The sequence below is a fragment of the Garra rufa genome, unplaced genomic scaffold, assembly GCF_049309525.1.
Source record: "Garra rufa unplaced genomic scaffold, GarRuf1.0 hap1_unplaced_003, whole genome shotgun sequence".
NCBI classification, from domain to species: Eukaryota; Metazoa; Chordata; class Actinopteri; order Cypriniformes; family Cyprinidae; genus Garra; species Garra rufa.
The window spans coordinates 11712201-11717977 of record NW_027394278.1 but is presented as its reverse complement, the minus strand read 5'-3'; the positions used below and the strand labels follow the sequence as shown (position 1 = coordinate 11717977).

The 5777-nt window shown below is 51.1% G+C and overlaps 22 non-coding genes across 22 annotated transcripts in view; 3 read left to right on the top strand and 19 right to left on the bottom strand.

Moving 5' to 3' along the window:
* Positions 1-64, bottom strand: part of trnaq-uug (transfer RNA glutamine (anticodon UUG)) — a 72-nt gene extending 8 nt beyond the window's left edge. Inside the window, exon 1 of the tRNA in view lies at positions 1-64. This exon is cut by the window's left edge and continues 8 nt beyond it. This is a non-coding gene — a tRNA (tRNA-Gln).
* Positions 65-200: 136 nt separating this feature from the next.
* trnaf-gaa (transfer RNA phenylalanine (anticodon GAA)) lies at positions 201-273 on the bottom strand. The gene has a single exon. It is a non-coding gene; the product is annotated as a tRNA-Phe (tRNA).
* Positions 274-369: 96 nt separating this feature from the next.
* Positions 370-443, bottom strand: trnai-aau (transfer RNA isoleucine (anticodon AAU)). The gene has a single exon. It is a non-coding gene; the product is annotated as a tRNA-Ile (tRNA).
* A 97-nt stretch (positions 444-540) lies between these two features.
* On the bottom strand, positions 541-613 carry trnap-ugg (transfer RNA proline (anticodon UGG)). Its single transcript has one exon. It is a non-coding gene; the product is annotated as a tRNA-Pro (tRNA).
* Positions 614-1142: 529 nt separating this feature from the next.
* trnaa-agc (transfer RNA alanine (anticodon AGC)) lies at positions 1143-1215 on the top strand. Its single transcript has one exon. It is a non-coding gene; the product is annotated as a tRNA-Ala (tRNA).
* A 154-nt stretch (positions 1216-1369) lies between these two features.
* On the bottom strand, positions 1370-1441 carry trnaq-cug (transfer RNA glutamine (anticodon CUG)). Its single transcript has one exon. It is a non-coding gene; the product is annotated as a tRNA-Gln (tRNA).
* Positions 1442-1555: 114 nt separating this feature from the next.
* Positions 1556-1627, bottom strand: trnaq-uug (transfer RNA glutamine (anticodon UUG)). The gene has a single exon. It is a non-coding gene; the product is annotated as a tRNA-Gln (tRNA).
* Positions 1628-1763: 136 nt separating this feature from the next.
* Positions 1764-1836, bottom strand: trnaf-gaa (transfer RNA phenylalanine (anticodon GAA)). The gene has a single exon. It is a non-coding gene; the product is annotated as a tRNA-Phe (tRNA).
* Positions 1837-1932: 96 nt separating this feature from the next.
* trnai-aau (transfer RNA isoleucine (anticodon AAU)) lies at positions 1933-2006 on the bottom strand. Its single transcript has one exon. It is a non-coding gene; the product is annotated as a tRNA-Ile (tRNA).
* Positions 2007-2103: 97 nt separating this feature from the next.
* On the bottom strand, positions 2104-2175 carry trnap-ugg (transfer RNA proline (anticodon UGG)). Its single transcript has one exon. It is a non-coding gene; the product is annotated as a tRNA-Pro (tRNA).
* A 525-nt stretch (positions 2176-2700) lies between these two features.
* trnaa-agc (transfer RNA alanine (anticodon AGC)) lies at positions 2701-2773 on the top strand. The gene has a single exon. It is a non-coding gene; the product is annotated as a tRNA-Ala (tRNA).
* Positions 2774-2927: 154 nt separating this feature from the next.
* trnaq-cug (transfer RNA glutamine (anticodon CUG)) lies at positions 2928-2999 on the bottom strand. Its single transcript has one exon. It is a non-coding gene; the product is annotated as a tRNA-Gln (tRNA).
* A 114-nt stretch (positions 3000-3113) lies between these two features.
* On the bottom strand, positions 3114-3185 carry trnaq-uug (transfer RNA glutamine (anticodon UUG)). The gene has a single exon. It is a non-coding gene; the product is annotated as a tRNA-Gln (tRNA).
* A 136-nt stretch (positions 3186-3321) lies between these two features.
* Positions 3322-3394, bottom strand: trnaf-gaa (transfer RNA phenylalanine (anticodon GAA)). Its single transcript has one exon. It is a non-coding gene; the product is annotated as a tRNA-Phe (tRNA).
* A 96-nt stretch (positions 3395-3490) lies between these two features.
* trnai-aau (transfer RNA isoleucine (anticodon AAU)) lies at positions 3491-3564 on the bottom strand. Its single transcript has one exon. It is a non-coding gene; the product is annotated as a tRNA-Ile (tRNA).
* Positions 3565-3661: 97 nt separating this feature from the next.
* On the bottom strand, positions 3662-3733 carry trnap-ugg (transfer RNA proline (anticodon UGG)). Its single transcript has one exon. It is a non-coding gene; the product is annotated as a tRNA-Pro (tRNA).
* A 529-nt stretch (positions 3734-4262) lies between these two features.
* trnaa-agc (transfer RNA alanine (anticodon AGC)) lies at positions 4263-4335 on the top strand. The gene has a single exon. It is a non-coding gene; the product is annotated as a tRNA-Ala (tRNA).
* Positions 4336-4489: 154 nt separating this feature from the next.
* On the bottom strand, positions 4490-4561 carry trnaq-cug (transfer RNA glutamine (anticodon CUG)). Its single transcript has one exon. It is a non-coding gene; the product is annotated as a tRNA-Gln (tRNA).
* A 114-nt stretch (positions 4562-4675) lies between these two features.
* trnaq-uug (transfer RNA glutamine (anticodon UUG)) lies at positions 4676-4747 on the bottom strand. The gene has a single exon. It is a non-coding gene; the product is annotated as a tRNA-Gln (tRNA).
* Positions 4748-4883: 136 nt separating this feature from the next.
* trnaf-gaa (transfer RNA phenylalanine (anticodon GAA)) lies at positions 4884-4956 on the bottom strand. Its single transcript has one exon. It is a non-coding gene; the product is annotated as a tRNA-Phe (tRNA).
* A 96-nt stretch (positions 4957-5052) lies between these two features.
* Positions 5053-5126, bottom strand: trnai-aau (transfer RNA isoleucine (anticodon AAU)). The gene has a single exon. It is a non-coding gene; the product is annotated as a tRNA-Ile (tRNA).
* A 97-nt stretch (positions 5127-5223) lies between these two features.
* Positions 5224-5295, bottom strand: trnap-ugg (transfer RNA proline (anticodon UGG)). Its single transcript has one exon. It is a non-coding gene; the product is annotated as a tRNA-Pro (tRNA).
* Between the last annotated feature and the right edge of the window lie 482 nt (positions 5296-5777).

Genomic DNA, 5777 nt, shown 5'->3' with positions numbered 1-5777 from the left:
CCGAGATTTGAACTCGGATCGCTGGATTCAAAGTCCAGAGTGCTAACCGTTACACCATGGAACCACGAGCGCCTCTTTGACAGCTGACCTGGAGGTAGATAGTGTTGCGGCTAGGGGGAACCAGTCAGAGCGAGGGGTTGTATCCCAGTGAGTTTTGGTCACTGGCCACCCTCGACCAAAAGACAAAAGAAAGCTGCATCTGCCGAAACCCGGGATTGAACCAGGGACCTTTAGATCTTCAGTCTAACGCTCTCCCAACTGAGCTATTTCGGCCACATCCCCCTAGGGTTTGGTCTGCAGGGGTTTACGTGACACCACCCGTCGCTTTGAGAGAAGAGCAGAGACGAGCTAACAGAGAACAAAAGACGTTGGCCCGTACGGGGATCGAACCCGCGACCTTGGCGTTATTAGCACCACGCTCTAACCAACTGAGCTAACCGGCCTGGCTCCGGCCAGACGTCTGCCCAATTTCCCCAAAATTTACTGACTGCTCGTGGGCCCCTTAGCAGGCAGAAAAGCTTCAGGACCAAGCCTGACCACGGGCTCGTCCGGGATTTTGAACCCGGGACCTCTCGCACCCAAAGCGAGAATCATACCCCTAGACCAACGAGCCACGCTCACGCAGCTGGCGCACCGCCGCCTGCCCTCGAGCGACGCTCTTCACGTGGCTTTGAATGCAGGGAGCATCCGGAAGTCTGCGCTTGTGGCAAAAAGCACCTCGATTTCTGAGAAACGTGTTTCTGCCCTGCTCTACTCACCCTGTTACCGTCCTCAGGGGTGCAGACTTACTTGACCGCAACAGTCACTTCTGATACAGGATCACAATCTTGTGAAAGCCAAGTGGATCGTTTGTAATAAAGCAACAACAACAAGAAAGCCCAAAAAACAACATTAAAAACACTGAATGAAACAAGCAAGCATTAGAAGAAATGAGTCTAAAAACAAACAAGTTGGCGGCGATCATAATAACCAAAAGCAAAGAAGACAAATAGCAACAACAAAAGAAAGAAAAAATTAACTGCAATGGAAGAAATGACACACCTCGAGACAAGGTCAAAGGCAAAGGAATGAAAGTGGGCCTTTGAATGGATTCAATAATGGTGGTGGACCTAACAGGGAGAAGATTCTGCCTTCTGCGGCCAGGGGAATTAGCTCAAATGGTAGAGCGCTCGCTTAGCATGCGAGAGGTAGCGGGATCGATGCCCGCATTCTCCAAAGGGCTCCTGACCTTTTACGAGCACGTCCCCAAGGAGACAGACTGCGCTTTTTGCGGTGCGAAACGTACCCTCGCAGTTGCGTGAGCCTTTGGGGCCCACTGCTGTCAAAAGGATTTCTCAGAACGGGCCCTGCGCACATTCGTGGCAAAAGCAGGTCCCACCGAGATTTTAACTCGGATCGCTGGATTCAGAGTCCAGAGTGCTAACCATTACACCATGGAACCTTGACGAGAGAGGCCGCTGCTCAGAGGAAAGCAAAGAAGAAGTCGCTTACGGCTCACCAGCAACAAAAATAAAGTTGAGCCTTTTTTGTTTTTATCTGCCGCAAGAAGGCACGTAGGTTCCACCGAGATTTGAACTCGGATCGCTGGATTCAAAGTCCAGAGTGCTAACCGTTACACCATGGAACCACGAGCGCCTCTTTGACAGCTGACCTGGAGGTAGATAGTGTTGCGGCTAGGGGGAACCAGTCAGAGCGAGGGGTTGTATCCCAGTGAGTTTTGGTCACTGGCCACCCTCGACCAAAAGACAAAAGAAAGCTGCATCTGCCGAAACCCGGGATTGAACCAGGGACCTTTAGATCTTCAGTCTAACGCTCTCCCAACTGAGCTATTTCGGCCACATCCCCCTAGGGTTTGGTCTGCAGGGGTTTACGTGACACCACCCGTCGCTTTGAGAGAAGAGCAGAGACGAGCTAACAGAGAACAAAAGACGTTGGCCCGTACGGGGATCGAACCCGCGACCTTGGCGTTATTAGCACCACGCTCTAACCAACTGAGCTAACCGGCCTGGCTCCGGACAGACGTCTGCCCAATTTCCCCAAAATTTGCTGACTGCTCGTGGGCCCCTTAGCAGGCAGAAAAGCTTCAGGACCAAGCCTGAACACGGGCTCGTCCGGGATTTGAACTCGGGACCTCTCGCACCCAAAGCGAGAATCATACCCCTAGACCAACGAGCCACGCTCACGCAGCTGGCGCACCGCCGCCTGCCCTCGAGCGACGCTCTTCACGTGGCTTTGAATGCAGGGAGCATCCGGAAGTCTGCGCTTGTGGCAAAAAGCACCTCGATTTCTGAGAAACTTGTTTCTGCCCTGCTCTACTCACCCTGTTACGGTCCTCAGGGGTGCAGACTTACTTGACCGCAACAGTCACTTCTGATACAGGATCACAATCTTGTGAAAGCCAAGTGGATCGTTTGTAATAAAGCAACAACAACAAGAAAGCCCAAAAAACAACATTAAAAACACTGAATGAAACAAGCAAGCATTAGAAGAAATGAGTCTAAAAACAAACAAGTTGGCGGCGATCATAATAACCAAAAGCAAAGAAGACAAATAGCAACAACAAAAGAAAGAAAAAATTAACTGCAATGGAAGAAATGACACACCTCGAGACAAGGTCAAAGGCAAAGGAATGAAAGTGGGCCTTTGAATGGATTCAATAATGGTGGTGGACCTAACAGGGAGAAGATTCTGCTGTGGCCAGGGGAATTAGCTCAAATGGTAGAGTGCTCGCTTAGCATGCGAGAGGTAGCGGGATCGATGCCCGCATTCTCCAAAGGGCTCCTGCCCTTTTACGCGCACGTCCCCAAGGAGACAGACTGCGCTTTTTGCGGTGCAAAACGTACCCTCGCAGTTGCGTGAGCCTTTGGGTCCCACTGCTGTCAAAAGGATTTCTCAGAACGGGCCCTGCGCACATTCGTGGCAAAAGCAGGTCCCACCGAGATTTGAACTCGGATCGCTGGATTCAGAGTCCAGAGTGCTAACCATTACACCATGGAACCTTGACGAGAGAGGCCGCTGCTCAGAGGAAAGCAAAGAAGAAGTCGCTTACGGCTCACCAGCAACAAAAATAAAGTTGAGCCTTTTTTGTTTTTATCTGCCGCAAGAAGGCACGTAGGTTCCACCGAGATTTGAACTCGGATCGCTGGATTCAAAGTCCAGAGTGCTAACCGTTACACCATGGAACCACGAGCGCCTCTTTGACAGCTGACCTGGAGGTAGATAGTGTTGCGGCTAGGGGGAACCAGTCAGAGCGAGGGGTTGTATCCCAGTGAGTTTTGGTCACTGGCCACCCTCGACCAAAAGACAAAAGAAAGCTGCATCTGCCGAAACCCGGGATTGAACCAGGGACCTTTAGATCTTCAGTCTAACGCTCTCCCAACTGAGCTATTTCGGCCACATCCCCGTAGGGTTTGGTCTGCAGGGGTTTACGTGACACCACCCGTCGCTTTGAGAGAAGAGCAGAGACGAGCTAACAGAGAACAAAAGACGTTGGCCCGTACGGGGATCGAACCCGCGACCTTGGCGTTATTAGCACCACGCTCTAACCAACTGAGCTAACCGGCCTGGCTCCGGCCAGACGTCTGCCCAATTTCCCCAAAATTTGCTGACTGCTCGTGGGCCCCTTAGCAGGCAGAAAAGCTTCAGGACCAAGCCTGACCACGGGCTCGTCCGGGATTTGAACCCGGGACCTCTCGCACCCAAAGCGAGAATCATACCCCTAGACCAACGAGCCACGCTCACGCAGCTGGCGCACCGCCGCCTGCCCTCGAGCGACGCTCTTCACGTGGCTTTGAATGCAGGGAGCATCCGGAAGTCTGCGCTTGTGGCAAAAAGCACCTCGATTTCTGAGAAACTTGTTTCTGCCCTGCTCTACTCACCCTGTTACGGTCCTCAGGGGTGCAGACTTACTTGACCGCAACAGTCACTTCTGATACAGGATCACAATCTTGTGAAAGCCAAGTGGATCGTTTGTAATAAAGCAACAACAACAAGAAAGCCCAAAAAACAACATTAAAAACACTGAATGAAACAAGCAAGCATTAGAAGAAATGAGTCTAAAAACAAACAAGTTGGCGGCGATCATAATAACCAAAAGCAAAGAAGACAAATAGCAACAACAAAAGAAAGAAAAAATTAACTGCAATGGAAGAAATGACACACCTCGAGACAAGGTCAAAGGCAAAGGAATGAAAGTGGGCCTTTGAATGGATTCAATAATGGTGGTGGACCTAACAGGGAGAAGATTCTGCCTTCTGCGGCCAGGGGAATTAGCTCAAATGGTAGAGCGCTCGCTTAGCATGCGAGAGGTAGCGGGATCGATGCCCGCATTCTCCAAAGGGCTCCTGACCTTTTACGAGCACGTCCCCAAGGAGACAGACTGCGCTTTTTGCGGTGCGAAACGTACCCTCGCAGTTGCGTGAGCCTATGGGGCCCACTGCTGTCAAAAGGATTTCTCAGAACAGGCCCTGCGCACATTCGTGGCAAAAGCAGGTCCCACCGAGATTTGAACTCGGATCGCTGGATTCAGAGTCCAGAGTGCTAATCATTACACCATGGAACCTTGACGAGAGAGGCCGCTGCTCAGAGGAAAGCAAAGAAGAAGTCGCTTACGGCTCACCAGCAACAAAAATAAAGTTGAGCCTTTTTTGTTTTTATCTGCCGCAAGAAGGCACGTAGGTTCCACCGAGATTTGAACTCGGATCGCTGGATTCAAAGTCCAGAGTGCTAACCGTTACACCATGGAACCACGAGCGCCTCTTTGACAGCTGACCTGGAGGTAGATAGTGTTGCGGCTAGGGGGAACCAGTCAGAGCGAGGGGTTGTATCCCAGTGAGTTTTGGTCACTGGCCACCCTCGACCAAAAGACAAAAGAAAGCTGCATCTGCCGAAACCCGGGATTGAACCAGGGACCTTTAGATCTTCAGTCTAACGCTCTCCCAAATGAGCTATTTCAGCCACATCCCCCTAGGGTTTGGTCTGCAGGGGTTTACGTGACACCACCCGTCGCTTTGAGAGAAGAGCAGAGACGAGCTAACAGAGAACAAAAGACGTTGGCCCGTACGGGGATCGAACCCGCGACCTTGGCGTTATTAGCACCACGCTCTAACCAACTGAGCTAACCGGCCTGGCTCCGGACAGACGTCTGCCCAATTTCCCCAAAATTTGCTGACTGCTCGTGGGCCCCTTAGCAGGCAGAAAAGCTTCAGGACCAAGCCTGACCACGGGCTCGTCCGGGATTTGAACCCGGGACCTCTCGCACCCAAAGCGAGAATCATACCCCTAGACCAACGAGCCACGCTCACGCAGCTGGCGCACCGCCGCCTGCCCTCGAGCGACGCTCTTCACGTGGCTTTGAATGCAGGGAGCATCCGGAAGTCTGCGCTTGTGGCAAAAAGCACCTCGATTTCTGAGAAACTTGTTTCTGCCCTGCTCTACTCACCCTGTTACGGTCCTCAGGGGTGCAGACTTACTTGACCGCAACAGTCACTTCTGATACAGGATCACAATCTTGTGAAAGCCAAGTGGATCGTTTGTAATAAAGCAACAACAACAAGAAAGCCCAAAAAACAACATTAAAAACACTGAATGAAACAAGCAAGCATTAGAAGAAATGAGTCTAAAAACAAACAAGTTGGCGGCGATCATAATAACCAAAAGCAAAGAAGACAAATAGCAACAACAAAAGAAAGAAAAAATTAACTGCAATGGAAGAAATGACACACCTCGAGACAAGGTCAAAGGCAAAGGAATGAAAGTGGGCCTTTGAATGGATTCAA